The sequence below is a fragment of the Petaurus breviceps genome, unplaced genomic scaffold (assembly GCF_028583685.1).
Source record: "Petaurus breviceps papuanus isolate PSGF00001 unplaced genomic scaffold, PetGlider_PUasm1.0 90650, whole genome shotgun sequence".
In the NCBI taxonomy this organism is placed as follows: domain Eukaryota; kingdom Metazoa; phylum Chordata; class Mammalia; order Diprotodontia; family Petauridae; genus Petaurus; species Petaurus breviceps.
The window spans coordinates 2,230,356-2,245,211 of record NW_027187299.1 but is presented as its reverse complement, the minus strand read 5'-3'; the positions used below and the strand labels follow the sequence as shown (position 1 = coordinate 2,245,211).

Here is a 14,856-nt window from a genome sequence, read left to right as displayed (position 1 = left end):
TATATATATATATATATATATATATATATATATATATATATATATATTAGGTTGTGTGTAGTGTTTTTGTTTGGGTTTGGTTTTTTGTAGAATCTCTAGCCTTCCTTGAAAGCTTAGCTCAGGAACTAGCTCCTACAGAAAACCTTTCTTGATCTCACCAATTCTTAGTGCTTACTTTTCATTTATTCCGTAGATATTCTGCATATGTTTACTTGTGCATGTGTTCTTCCTGGGTAGAATATGAGCTTTTTAAGGGCAGGGACTGTTTATTTTTCTTCCTTTAGACTTTGTATCCCCAGAACCTAGACAAGTTCCAGATACACAACAGGTGTTTGTGTAATTGAATTAATTGGATCATTAATATCAAATAGTATAAATGAGAAGATGTGTACTTACCAAAGGTGTCAACTTCTGTCATAGAGAGGATCCAGAATAGAGCCCAAGTTCAAGAGAAATTCCCAAAACAAGGTAAGATCTTCCAGATGCTTGAAGCTCAATCAATCAGCAAGTCTTTATTAAATGCCTATATTATCCCAGGCACTGTGCTAAACACTGGAGATACAAAAAGACAAAAGACAATCCCTGCTCTTGAGGAACTCAGGATCTAATGGGGGAGACAACAAGGAAACCAATATATGAAAACAAACTATCTACAGGATAAATAAGAGAGAATTAACAGGGAAGGCAATAGAATTCTTTCCACAGTGCCAACTAGTTGCTTCAAGATCCATCAGGTAGGAAGAGAACCAGGAAAGAGCAGCATCACAAAAGTTCCTTCTGTTATATGTTGCAGCCTGTTTGTACTCACCATGTGCCTTTCCATTCCTCTCTCAGCTTTTGTTCTTTAGTGAAATACTCTGCCTTACAGCCATATGATAATACTAGTAAAATGTTAGTGTTGAGAAGATAAGACTTTGTGTTATGAACAAGCATGGATCTGTTGCAATCTTCATTCCTGCAATTGCTACATGGAGGATATGAAAGAAATCTTTGAATTTTTTACTATTATTATTACTTATTGTTGTTATAGCCTAGTTTTTGTTTTGTTTTTCAAGTTTTTTCTACTTAATGGCATTTTTTTTAATAAACTGGCTGTTGTAACCAGGTTTTGAGCCTGAGTGTCTTAAAAACTCCTGTTTAGTTGTGATTCCTAATTTGGTGGAGAGAATGATGTCTCTATGTTAATGGCCCCCTGGAGGGGGCGGAGCTGACAAGAGAGCTTTGAAAAGAAGAAACTTTCTCTTTGATCTTCTTGGCCTTGTTAGAAGAATATATACACAGTGGGACTGTGTATATCTCTCTTGAAGAAAGAATGAATAAAATCTCCTCTCTCCTAAGTCAGGCAGCAAGACTTCATTCTGTCCACCAGTTTAGAATCAAGCCTAAACAGCACCATGAATAAATAGCCAGGTTTTGAAACCTGGATTACATTCTTAATAAATGTTTTCATGGAAATTGTGTAACTGATCTATTATTTTTAACCTTTTAGGAACTAGGTGCATATTATCTTTCTTTTTGCCTCTAGATTTGTATTCCCAATGCTTGAACAGCACCTTGTATATAGTAAGCCCTTAATAAATTTTTTACGTCAATTAACATTTTCTAAGTGCTTATAAGGCACTGTGCTAAGTTCTAGGGATACAAAAAGAGGCAAAAGTCCCTGTCCTCAAGGAGGTTGCAATGTAATGGGGGAAGACAACAAATATATATATATATAAACAAGGCATATGCAGGGTAAATAGGAAACAATTGGGAAAGATTTCCTATAGAAGATGGAATTTTAGCTGGAGCTTAAAGGAAACCAGGGAAATCAATAGACAGAGATGAGGAGGGAAAGCCATTCCAGCCATGGAGGACAACCGGAGAGAATGTCTAGATCCAGAGAGTGCATTCATGGAACAGCCACGAGAACAGTGTCACTAGATCAAAGAGTACATGTCGTGGGGTATGGCATAGAAGACTGGAAAGGTAAGAAAGGGTTAAGTTATAAAGGGCTTTGAAAGCCAGAGCATTTTACATTTGATCTTGGATGTTGACTTGAATTTTTCAGTTTTTCTGCTATTTTTTCCTACCTGCATAGGTAATACAGCATTCTTGGGACAAAATTAAGTAATCAGTTTACTGAAAGAACTAAAGCCAAGAATCCAATTATGGTAATAAGTAATAAATATTCATCTTAGGAATATTTAATTGTCATTATGTGCTAGGCAGATCTCCGAGAGAATTCTAACAATTTTTCATTGACCAGACAACCTTATTTGGGGGAGGCAGGGATGTCTGATTTAAAATATTGAAACTTCTGAATAAAAGATATTATTGAATCTTGAGACTGCCTAACTTCTGATTTTCTCCCAAACTGTCTCTTCATGATTCCACGCCTCCCTGTCATATATTACTCATTAAGATTTTAGGAATGGCCTTAGTTATCCTTTTACCTTTTTAAAATTCCAGAACAGCCATATAATTTATGGAAATTAAAAGACTCCTCTATCTTTAGTCAATAAAGTTTCATTATTTTCTGAAAGGCTAAATTTATGGCACCCCACCAAAAAAAGAATTGGGAGGCTAATGAGAGTGCAGATGCTTGAATTATGAATAGGAATGCTTATGACAATGTATCTGAGTGGAAATAATTGTTTTTAGGCTCAGATTTATGTGAAGAACTCCACTGAAATTAATTCAACTCTGTCAAAAGTTTTATGCTGCTGCTAATTCCCAGGGATCTTGAACTAATGGAACAAGTTGAATTGTACCACAAAGAGACAGAGAGTATGTTTGCATATGTTTATTTCAGTCGAAGTTTGTTTAGAGAAAGGTCCAGAGGATCAGGGACACAAAGGAAGGGACCTCAGAGGTCATTCAGTTTAATCTCTCATTGGGGAAACTGAGGTCCCAAGGGTTTAAGTAACTTACCCAAGCCACAAATGCAGTAATTGTGGTTTTATTGTTCAATTGTTTCAGTCATGTCTGACTCTTTGTGACCTCATTTGGAGTTTTCTTGGCAAAGATGCTGGAGTGGCTTGCCATTTCCTTTTCCAGTCATATTTTATGGGTGAAGATATTGAAGTTAAAACGGTTAAGTAACTCACCCAGGGTCACACAGCTACTAAGTGTTTTAGACCAGCCAACACTCTATCCCCTCTGCCACCCCAACTGCCTTACTCATTGTGGTACCAAGATTTTAATTGAGTATTCTAAATCTTTCTACAACAATCTTTGCCCCTCTACCCCTTCCCAACTATGAATATCAGAACTATGATGCCCATAACTTATTTATATTTGTAGGCCCTTTAGTCTAACACAGGACTTGTATGTAATAGACATTTAGTAAATGCTATTTAAACTGAATTGAAATGCTGATGAATTGCTTAAAAGTTCTCAAAACTTAACTTCATTTCTATTTCACTTTTGAGCGCTTATTGAGGTTCCAGGTAGAGATGAGGAAGAGTTACTCTCTCATAGGCCACAAATGGTGCTAAAGTGTTGACAGTTCCTCCAGAGTGGGGAATTGTTAAGCCAGAATTTTTGGCTTCTACCTATCCTGACTTAATGTACATGACTCAAGTAGATTAAAGGTGATAATATCCAAGAGTAGAACCAGCAATAAAACCTCAGAGGTTGAAATACAAACATATAAAATATGAGTAAAATATTAATCTACTTTTACTTGGGCATTGCCAAGTGTCCAGTTTATTCAGCCATAAAAAACAGTAACCTTACATGTTTGAACTTGGTTATCACAATTTTCCTGGGTCCCACTGCTAGCTGAATTTGGGGGATTTTGTTTCAATGTGCTTTCCACTTTTCCTATAGCCAGAATAATTTCAAACCATCGCCAAATCTCTGTATCTTCCTTCCCACCTATCTCCTTCTTTAATTCAGTTCAACTCACATTAGTTCAAATATCTGGTTATGTGCTTACTGTTATGAAGTCTATTAGAGGAGGAGATATGTGGTTCTTGTTTAATTCTCTCCTTTTGCCTCAATTCCTCTCCATAACTCTTGATCTTTCCCTCACCAGTAGTATTTTATGCTGAGAAATTGTCAATCAGAAGTTTTGAATATTTTTAACAAGCATTTTTAAGTGTCTGCTTTGTTCCAGGCACCATACTAAACACTTTAAAAATCTGTCTCATTTTATATTCATAACAACCCAGAGAGGTAGAAACTCTTCCTATCCCCATTTTGCATATGAGGTAATTGAGGCAGACAGAAATTAAACAACTTGCTCAGGTTCACACAGCTAGTAAGTAGTTAAGGCCAAATTTGAACTCCAGACTTTCTGACTCCACATGCATGGCTCTTTCCCCTGTATCACCTACTTGCCTCCATGTTAGAAATTCTTCCATAAATCCAATGTAAATATGCCTGCAAAACTATCCCATGGCTCTTAGTTCTGCCCTATAGGTCCGAGGTAAACAAATCCAATCCTTTTCCCCCCGTAGTAATCCATCAAATTCTCTCAGATAATATCACTTCCTCTACAGAAAAAGTCTTCTTTTCTCTGAGCTAAATATTGCCACTTCCTTCAATCCTTGTATGACACTGTCTCCAACCCTTTTACTGTCTTGTCAAGAGACTGCTTTGCATGTGCTCTAGTTTTTCAGTGTCCTCCTTTAAAAATGGGATATCCAGAAATTAATGTGCTACTCCAGATGTGATGTGATCTTTGAATGAGTAGAGCTCTCTCATTCTGGATACCAGGCCTCTATTAAGAATGGATTAGTTTTCCTTTGACTGCCAAGCCACACCTTTTAGTTCGATTGAGTTTGCAGTCCACAAAAACCCCAAGATCTTTTTTTTTTAATCCAAACTACCTAGTTTTATCTCTCCCACCATGCAGCTGTACAACGTTAACCTAAATTTGTTGTTGCTCAGTCATTTTTAGTCATATTTAACCCTTTGAGATCCCATTTGGGGTTTTCTTGGCAAAGATACTGGAATAGTTTGTCATTTCCTTCTCCAACTCATTTTCTATGTGAGGAAACTGAGGCAAACATGGTTAAGTGACTTGTCCTGGGTCATATAACTAGAAAGTGTCTGAGACTTGATGTAAACTCAGGAAAATGAATCTTCCTGATTCTAGGTACTCTATCCACTGTGCCACGTAACTGCCCTCTTAACCTAAATTTAGGACCTTTTTGGTATTTACCTGTGATTTAATTAGTATACGACATTCCAGATGATGAAACTCCCCTTATTAATGCAGATACATAACTGTTCTACAATTTATTCTTTTAGAGAATTGTCAGAAGCATTGAAAGGTCAAGTGATTTGTCAAAGTTCACACAGTGTATATCAGAGGAAGATCTTTAACCCAGGAATTCCTGACTCCAAGATCAGCTCTCTATCCATAACACCATGCTGTATAAAGTGTAGGACTTTATGGATTTCCATTATTTTCCTACTGAATAAAGTGTATTCTCCTCTAAACTTATTTTATTCATGAGTCCTAGCCCAACCCATAAAGTCTCAGTGGTACCTACAGTAGATCTGACCTCTTTCCAAAATATCTCTAGTTAGTCTTCCTAATTGCTCATATTTTGTATGTTTGTATTTCAGCATCTGAGGTTTTATTGCTGGTTCTTCTCTTGGATATTATCACCTTTAGATTGTCTATTATCATCTATTGTTCTCTTCCTCTTTCGCCCTACACAGTCATCTCTCACATCCAACAAAGTCTTCTCTTTAATAACGCCCCCACCTAATCTCCTCTCTATCAATATCAGTTCTTCTTCCATCATAATCACCCTTTTCCCACACAGAATCTCTCAAACCCATATATAATCATCTCTCCTCTCTATACACAATACTTTCCTTTTCATACATAATCATCTCTCTCCCTTCTGTACAATTCATCTTTCTTGTCACTGTGTATAATCAACTCTCTTTGTTCTTGTACACAATTTTATCGTCTATACATATAATATATACACATATATGTATATATGTATGAATACGGTTATCCCTTCTGCATCACAACTTTCCTCATTGCAAACTTGATATATTGTCATCATCCTAAGAAATTTAATGGGAATTTTGGGGGAGTTTTATGGAAGCCACAGACAATATGCAAAGGTCAGTAGATAATACAGAATAAAGTTCGGAAACTTAGAAACGCATAAAATATGTTGATAGTATTGTATAATATCAACATATTTTATCTTTTAATACTATAATAATTCACACTTCTTCTCTGGTATAGAGGGCCAAAAATTTTAGACAGATTTTTCAGATTGGAGGTGCTGTGTCCTAACCCCCACAATGTGGAAAGGATAATTATATTAATATACACATATGCATTTATGTATTTATTTGCATATGTATACACACACTCCCCTCTACAACATTACTGACTAGTGGCTATTCAACCTGTACTTCAAAGCCTCCAGTGAAGAGAAACTCACTACCTCCTTAAGTAGTATTAATGTCATTATACTTTTAGCAAGCTTTGCCATTTCTACCCATTGGCAGTGGGGAAGAAGGGAGGAAACAAGCATTTATTTAGCTATCTGCTATGTACCAGGAACTATGCTAAGCAGATAATGAATATTATCTCTTTTAATTGTCACAATGCCCATTGGAATCAACTGCTATTATTATACAGGGTTGTTGTTGTCGTTGTTGTTTTACAATTGGGGAAACTGAGGCAAACAGAGCCTAAGTGTTTTGCCCAGGGTAACACAGAGAGTAATTGGTAGATGAATAAAATTGGAAAGGAATACTTACTTTATAGAGTTACCTGGCTCAGTACCATCCCCAAGTGAGGGAGGCCCCAGTGGACTACGGCTTTTCCAAGGTCATACACATAGATGATGGCAGACATGGAAACATAATGAAGGGCTTAGAAATGAGTATCAATATGTGACAATTATAATTTGTTGTTGCTGAGTCGTTTCAGTCATGCCTGATTCTCTGTGACCCTACGTGGGATTTTCTTGGCATGGAGTAGTTTGCCACTTCCTTCTCTAACTCATTTTATAGATGAAAAAACTGAGACAAATGTGTTTAAGTGACTCGCCTAGGGTCACAAAGTTAGTAAGTGTCTTAGGCCAGATTTGAACTCAGGTTCTCCTGATTCCAGGGCCAGGGCTCTATCTACTGTATAACTTAATGCCCAGTTAAAATGGTACCAATTAATCATTGGATCACTGGGAAGAAGGATGGAGTATTGTAATCAGGAGGAAGCTTTCTCATTAAGATTCCTATATGAAATACAAAATATAACTGAAGTCTCTCAAACAGGACTTTTCCTTTAGTGGACACATTTGAGATCCTTTAAAATTGAGTGCAAAACTATACACCTTTCCATGATAGTAAGGTGAAAAAGAGACTGCTTTTAACAAATGTGTGCAAGTGGGCAGAATGTGATGTGTAGGAGGCAGAGTAGGAAGGTAATGATTCTAATAATTCCCTGTTGGATTTCTGTTTTGGAGGAAAAATGAAAAGCTAAGAACCACAGTGATACATGACATTTATCTCCAAGTGGCACCCTGCTTATGTTCCTGCACTTTTAATTTGTTTTCAAAGTGATGAAATCATTAAGTTTGGCAGGAAGGTTGGAGGCTTGGAGAACTCTCACTTAGGGAAAAAATAATAATAGTTTAAGAGTCTTCTTCCACTAACAACACATGTGTAATATAATACCAAAAGAAGGCAACTTCCCAGGTTCAAAATACCAGCATAGGTGCTCTCTATTTTATTCAGTAACAAACCCAGAACAGAGAAGATCAAAACATGACATCATTCAAAATACAGCATTTACTAAGTGTGATTAAATCATCTCCAAGGCCTACCCCACCCCAGGACTTTCCAATCATTCAATCAATTACAAAGTCTCTGTTCCAAATACTTCTCCACCCCTAGGCTATACCTTAATTAAGTCCACCACAAAGCCCCTCTTCTCAAATGGAGATTAGTTTCCAAACATAAGTAAAATACATTCATTTGCTCAACCATAGAACACAAAAAGGTCAAAAGTTCCCCACCCCTGGATCACAATTGAATCTACCCCAGAGTTACATCAAGTTTAAACACAGCACTTAATACCCAAATGGAGGTCTTTTCTTCATCTTGACACGAGGCAAGTTCTCAGCAATCTTAGTTCCTGGAGAGACAAGGCTTAGCAAGGCCATAAGATACATTGCCAGTCCCTTCATGAATTTATCCTCTGTCTGTAGAACAGTCCTAGAACCCCTGAACACATTAGCAAAGCCCTCTCCCAGGATTTCTGTAAACATACAACAAGAAAATCCTTCTTCAGGGCTTCTGAACCAACAGAAAGGCTCCCAGACCCCTGCAACAACAGCACTGTCCTTCACCAGTGGACAGTATTCACTCTCAGTACTGTCCCTCACCAGTGGACAGTATTCACTCTCTGTCTGCAGGACAGTCTCAGGCCTTCTTAACCAAATGCCAGGTTCCAGGACTTCTTCAACAGGACAGTCTTTCACCAGTGGACAAATCTGGCAAAATAACATCAAAACAGACAGACAAAGTACCAGCAAAACAGCCATGTCTCCTCAGTCCTTAGCAGCTCAGGGGGCAGGTCTCAAAAGTCCAGGGCAATTCAAAGCGGCCACCAGCAATCTCTTAGTCTCTTCCTCTCCACGAGGTGCTGCTTCCAAAAAGAACTTCCGCCTCTCTCTTGTCTCTCCAAATCTACGTCACCAGCTCCTCCCAGTCAGGACTTTCTTTTCACATCAAAAAGTCCATCCCACAGGTGGGATTAACAAGCTCTGGGTTTTAATACAATCAATTTGAAAACCAAGCCAATACAGGGGAATCTTTAATTGCCATTACTATCACAACATGCTATCTAAAATATTGGAGCTACTAAAAATGATGAATCCTGCAGTGGATATGAAATGAAGTGGTTGGAGGTAGTACGGAATGGTTAAAAGTGTTACTAGGAATGACTATCTTTAATAAAGGGAGAAGTAGAGGTTCAGTGATATGACTGTATTCATGGGGTGATATTCCCCATGGGCAATAGATTTATTTTTTAAATTTTTATTTTGTTCCTTTTGGTACTTATAATGCAATCATTTCTCAGCTTATCTCCAGCCTACAAGGAATTCTCCCTTGTAACAGAGAAAAATAGTCAAGCCAAACAAGCCAATAAAATGACCATTTATGACAACTTATGCAAGATTCTAATCCATTAGGTTCTGACATCTACCAAGAGGAGGGAGATATGTTTGTTCACCTGTTCTCTGAGTTTGGCTGTCATTTAGTCTTGTTTTTGCTTAATCTCATTGTGTATATTTACTCCTGGATCTGCTTAATTCATTATATATTGGTTTATTTATATCTTCCCATGTTTCTTTGTTTGATGCAGCCATCCTCCCCCTACCAAAAGCTTGACACAGTCCAGGTTCAATCGTAAGGGACTAAATTCAAAAGATCAGTTCCTCTCTTTGGTTTCTTGAATAAAGTTTAAGTTTATTCTAGGTTTTTTCAAGTGTAGGTAACAGGGTCTCCAAGCCCCACATAGGTACTCAATGTGGTTATTGGACGTCATTTTTTCACTTGCAAAAGAAAATTCATAGGATGCAAATGACTCACAGGAGTTCAGAAACAAATCAAAGCACTCAAATAGCCCATTTGACTCCCCCTGAAAGGTATAGAGACATTGAGGTATGCTTAACAAGCACTCCCTATTCATCTCCCATCTGTATCATCTAAACAACTTGGAGAAATAAAGAAAAGTTCCATATCTCCCAGGACTTCCATGGTGTGGCTCCATTTTGGAAGCATTCTGGAAGCCACATTAGTAGTATTCTTTCTTCTCCAAAGTGAATGTTGTTTATAAAAGCTTCTTGATCTAAGAAGTCAATGTCCAAATACTAAATTCAGGGAATGCTGGTCTCTTGGAAATTTTCAAAACTTGCATGGAAAAAAAAAAAACAGAAGGTAAAAGAAAGTGGCCAGGATCTCCCCATCTCAGTCTGTTTGCATTCTACAACTTGTCATTTCCCACTTCTCTCTCTTGCTGAATTCCAATGAGAAGTCTAAAAGAGTAAAAACCCAGGAAAATTATTTTTAAAAAGAGAATTGGGGCTGCAGAACCCACAGAATGACACAGAGAAGCTAACGTCCCACTGAGGACAGCCCGACAGGCCAGCAGGAATCTGCCAGCACAGCGGGAATGGAGCCCAGACCCACACCGAGGCTTTAGCCCCAGGGCGGGCCTGACCAGCCACCAGCCAGAGGGACTCCAGATCAGCAGCAGCTGTGGCCATTTCCAGAATTATCAACACATAGATGTGAAGGACAAACTGAGAGGTCAGTGCAGTCTGGACTTTGGGACTCAGTAAGTGGGAGTGCATGGCTTTTGCCCCCAGTGCCAGAAGCTGCTGAGACTCCTGGAACAGCCAGCGCCATGTGGCAGCTTCAGCTCCTGACCTGCAGGGTGTAGGGGGACCAAGCACCAGTCTGAGGGGTAATCTCTCTTGCTTTAACCTTCTTGGATCTGGATTGCAGTCTAGGGTAGAGGTCCTGGGGTGTGTGTCCAGCTTGCCAGAACATGTGGAGACCTCAGAGAGGGCACCCATCTAATACCTCCAGCAGCTTTTGAGAAAACCCCAGCATTTGGGACAAAAGCTCCCCTGTCTGGTGGCAGAGTCTTACTGTGGCAAAAAGCCCAGGGGTCAAGTGACTGAGGGGTGACATGACCAGGCAAAGGAAACAAAGCAGACAGAAGATTCCAACATTATACTCCTATTTTGAGGACAAAAAGGAGCAAAGCATGGAACAGGAGGAAGACAGTGAAGTCAGAACTCCTGCACCAAAAGCTTCAAAGGAAAATATGAGCTGGTTACAGGCCATAGAGGACCTTAAGAAGCAGATAAGAGAAGTGGAGGAAAAATGGGAAGAGAAATGAGAACAATGCAAGAAAATTACGAAATGAGAGTCAATAGCCTGACTGAGGAAAATAACACCTTAAAAAATAGACTAACTCAAATGGCAAAAGAGGCTCAAAAAGGCAATGAGGAGAAGAATGCCTTAAAAACTGAATTTGCCAGATGGAAAAAGAATCTCAAAAGCTCACTGAGGAGAATCATTGCTTCAGAATTAGATTGGAGCAAATGAAAGCTAATGATTTTATGAGAAATCAAGATGCTGTTAAACAGATCCAAACAAATGAAAGAATAGAAGGCAATGTAAAATATCTCTTGAGAAACCCACTGACCTGGAAAATAAATCCAGGAGAGATAATTTAAAATTTATTGGACTACCTGAAAGCCATGATCAAAGTAAGAACCTAGAAATCATCCTCCAGGAAGTTCTCAAAGAAAACTGCCCTGATGTTTTAGAACCAGAGGGCAAAATAGAGGTTGAAAGAATCCATCGATCACCTCCTGAAAAAGATCCCAAAAAGAAAACTCCTAGGAATATTATAGCTAGGTTCCAGAATTCCCAGATTAAGGAGAGAATATTGCAACCAGCCAGGAAAAAACAATTTGAATATTGTGGAAACAATCAGGATAACCCAGGATCTGGCAGCTTCTTGTAATGGGAATGCAAATTTGGAAGATCTTCCCTGCCCCTAAGCTAAAATGCACCTGAAGCCTGGGGAGGGAGGCTTGTTTTTCAGTAGATACTTCTTGATTGGCCAGTGAGTCAATAAGGTTGTTACATTCTCTGAGCCAGGAGAAGGCTATATAAGCCCTGATGTGTAGCTTTGTTTTGGGACTCACTTTGAGAAGTGTTCTGTGATTTGCTCTGAATTCTGGGAAGCCGTTGTTGAGAGTCCCCTGGCTTTGAAAAACCCAGATGTGGAAACCCAGATGTTGACTGGGTATGGATGTAATGGTTGGACAGTTTGGAAATCTGTCTACTTGATCTGTTTCTGTCTTGATAATTCTGCCTGTATGCTTTGAAGTTCGGGGTGCTGACCTTTTTCCCCTGAACAAGGTAAATGATATATGTCTGACTGATTAAAGTAAGCTTGTTAACCCATTTTGAGTTGCTTTCCTTTAACAAAGCAGATCCAAGAACCTGTGGTAGCTGCAAACCCTGAGGACCCTTGGGGTGCTTGCTGCTACACTTCTACACTGAGGGATCAAAGGGCTTGCAATATGATATTCCAGAGGTCAAAGGAGCTAGGTTTAAAACCAAGAGTGACCTACCCAGCAAAACTGAGTATCATATTTCAGGGGAAAATATGGTCATTCAGTGGAATAGAGGACTTTCAAGCATTCTTGCTGAAAAAAAGAGAGTTGAATAGAAAATTTGACATTCAGATACAAGAAGCAAGAGAAGCATGAGAAGTTCTCCAGATAACAGAAGAATGGGATGAATGCATGTCTCCATTAAAGGGGGAAAGATTCCTCTTCTAACAAGAGTGGATTTCAACAGCATACAGATGATGTCTTCATTGAATGACACTGAATTCCACCCCTCCAACTTTCTGCTAAATCCCTGGACTGGAAGAACTGCACATCTGGATAGGGTTCCCTTTCTGTACTGTGTATATGATTGCATTTGTAGGGAATCTCAGTATTCTGCTTGTGATCAATACTGAGCAAAGTCTCCACCAACCCATGTTCTACTTTCTTGCTATGTTGGCCACCATTGACTTAGGTCTCTACACAGCCACTATTCCTAAGATCATCAATGGGCATTTTTTGGTTCAACTTGAGGGAGATTAGCTTTGAGGGGTGCCTCATCTGGATGTTTTTCATCCATATTTTCACGGGTATGGAGAGCTTTGTGCTTGTGGCTATGGTCTTTGATCTCTATGTGGCCATCTGCCAGCCTCTCAAGTATAGTATGATCCTCACTAATAAAGGCATTGTCACTATTTCAGGGGTAGCTATTCTGAGGAATTTTTCTTTAGTTATGCCAATGGTATTTTTAGTCCTCCGGCTGCCATATTGTGGTCATCATTTCATTCTCCATATCTATTGTGAACATATGGGAATTGCCCAGTTGTCTTGTGGCAGCATCAATGTAAATACGATCTATGGTTTGTTTATTATTTGCATAATATTTTTGGATATGACCCTGATTGTCATTTCCTATATCTAAATTCTTCAAGCAGTTTTTAAACTTCCTTCTCAGAATGCTTGTTTCAAAGCTCTCAACACTTGTGGTTCCCACATCTGTGTCATCTTAGCCTTCTTCACTCCTGCTCTCTTTTCATTCCTCACTCATTGATTTGGCCACAATATTCCTCATTATATCCATATCCTTTTGGCCAATCTATATATGGTTGTCCCTCCTGCACTCAATCCTGTTATTTATGGATTCAGGACCAAGCAAATCCGAGAATGTTTCATTCAAATATTAACCAGGAAAGATTAATGTTAAATGAAGAAATCCACACTATTCTATTCTGTTCCTTCCTGGGAAAATAGATTTTGTAAAGGGACAGAGTACTGTCATATTTCTGATAATGAAAAATAATCTCAATTAAAAAGATCCCAAGTTCTCAGGGATAATGCGATTTAAAAAAATAGAGAGATTACCTTTGTGTCCGTTCCAGTGTAAATATATGAGAGTGGGAAAACAATTATAATTTATGTCTTGACATTCAGCACTAATTTTAATCCTTAGACTTTACGTATATTATGGTTCAGGACAAAATAAGTTGGTCACTGCAGGTTTAAATAGGAAAAAAAATAGTTACTTATAGGAGAGCTTTCAAAAAGAAAGTTTAAAAAGATAATTACTATCAACTGGCACATTATGTGTGATTTTATTTTATGTGTGGCAACACTATAAATTGGTGCATTTTGCTCTTCTAGGCATTGTTTCCAGATGAAGTGAGTGTTGTGATTTTATTTTTTCATGCAAAAAAGAAAATATCTGCTGCAGAAATTTATCAGCAACTTGGTAAAGTTCACAGAATTTTTTTTTTCAGTTGACAAAGTCATACACAGAATTTCAAGAAGGAAATCAAAGCCCTAGGAATGATATGCAAAGAGGAGGACCAAGAACTGTAAATTATAGATGCTACATTTTATTTGACCAGCACTAAAACATCATGTCCTACAACGTAAGATATCTATAAATGAGAGGGGATTATTTAGAAAAATACCAACGAGTTGTTGTTTAATGACTCTAATAATGTTTTATGTTTAATTAAGTCAATTTTAAACACAGTAAAATTTAATTTTTGAATAAAAAATAAAAAGCGAATTGGGCTATTTCACAACACACTTTTATAGGTTCACTGGAAAGGGACAGCTTTTCTTACAATGGTCTTCTCACCCCCTGAATCCCAGTCATTAGTCATCTTGGAGGCAGCCCCAGTTACTGGGAACCAATCAGTGGGGTTCCCTGGGTCTTTTCAGTTGGGTGCTAAAGCACATGTCTACTTCCTCAAAAGAGATCCTTTAACCAAAGTCCAGGTCCTATACTGTAATCAATTTAGCTTGAGAGACTCATCAAATTTTTAAGGTCTTGAGGTCTCTCCTGATTACTGCGTCCCCACTTTGCATTTGAATCTCTTGTATTTATTGCTTCTATAGCATTATTTTTGCTTAATTGTTCCATAATTGATGAGTATTCCCTTTGTTTGCTTTTTTGTGCTACCACAAAAAGTGCTACTGTAAATAAATATTACTGTAAATATTTTCATATATCTGTAACCTTTATTTCTGTCTTTGATCTCTTTAGAATGTAAGTCCAATATTAAGTAATAGCTGCCCATATGGGCAGTAAAGTGGCACAGTGGATAGAGTTAGGAATACTCACCTTCCTGAATTCAAATCTGGCCTCAGAAACTTACTAACTGTATGACCCTGGGCAAATAATTTAACTCTGTTTGCCTCAATGCCCTTATTGGTAAAGTGAGCTGGAGAAGGAAATGGCAAACCACTCTAGTACGTTTGCCAAGAAAGCCAC

The 14,856-nt window shown here is 38.2% G+C and overlaps 1 protein-coding gene and 1 pseudogene across 5 annotated transcripts in view; both read left to right on the top strand.

Annotated features, from left to right (window-relative positions):
* The window catches only part of SLC35F3 (solute carrier family 35 member F3), a 543,673-nt gene that overhangs the window by 149,209 nt on the left and 379,608 nt on the right, over positions 1-14,856 (top strand). The window lies entirely within an intron of this gene.
* Positions 5,746-14,143, top strand: LOC138143619 (olfactory receptor 52E4-like; annotated as a pseudogene).